This window comes from Colossoma macropomum, unplaced genomic scaffold, assembly GCF_904425465.1.
Source record: "Colossoma macropomum unplaced genomic scaffold, Colossoma_macropomum, whole genome shotgun sequence".
In the NCBI taxonomy this organism is placed as follows: Eukaryota; Metazoa; Chordata; class Actinopteri; order Characiformes; family Serrasalmidae; genus Colossoma; species Colossoma macropomum.
This window is the reverse complement of record NW_023495303.1, coordinates 1,120,001-1,120,637: the sequence shown is the minus strand read 5'-3', so window position 1 is coordinate 1,120,637 and position 637 is coordinate 1,120,001.

Genomic DNA, 637 nt, shown 5'->3' with positions numbered 1-637 from the left:
AATAGCGCAGCAGCTACAGTTAACATGCTAACTGTTACACTGTGGAGCTACTTGTAGATTGATAGATAGAAAGAAAGAAAGAAAGAACGATATAGATGGATAGATAAAGAGGCAGAGAGAGAGATAAACATACAGATTGATAGAAATATACAGTCAAAAACTCTAGTATGTCACAGAACTAAGTAGCCTGTCCAGAGAGGCCATGAGGTGGTTAAACTTCTCTGGACTGTTATCTTGCGATCGTGACTTATTTATCTTGTGATTTCACGATAACTTAGCAATCTTGAGATCAAAAGAAAAATAAGTAATGATATCAAGAAAACAGTCCAGAAAATTATGACTACCTCATGGCGTCTCTATGGAGACCCTGAAGGGACGTGGTGTATTTTTTTTTAGGTAAAAATCTGGTGCAAACCACATACTATCAGGAGAGCACCTAATACTATCAAGTGAGCACCAGATACTATGAGGTGAGCGCCCGTTACTTTCAGTTGAGCACCTAATACTATCAGGTGAGCACCAGACACTATGTGGTGAGCACCTAATACTATCAGGTGAGCACCTAATACTATCAGGTGAGATATTTGTTCTTGTGCCACCTGTCGCCTGTGGACACTGACACTGTTTATGGATATAC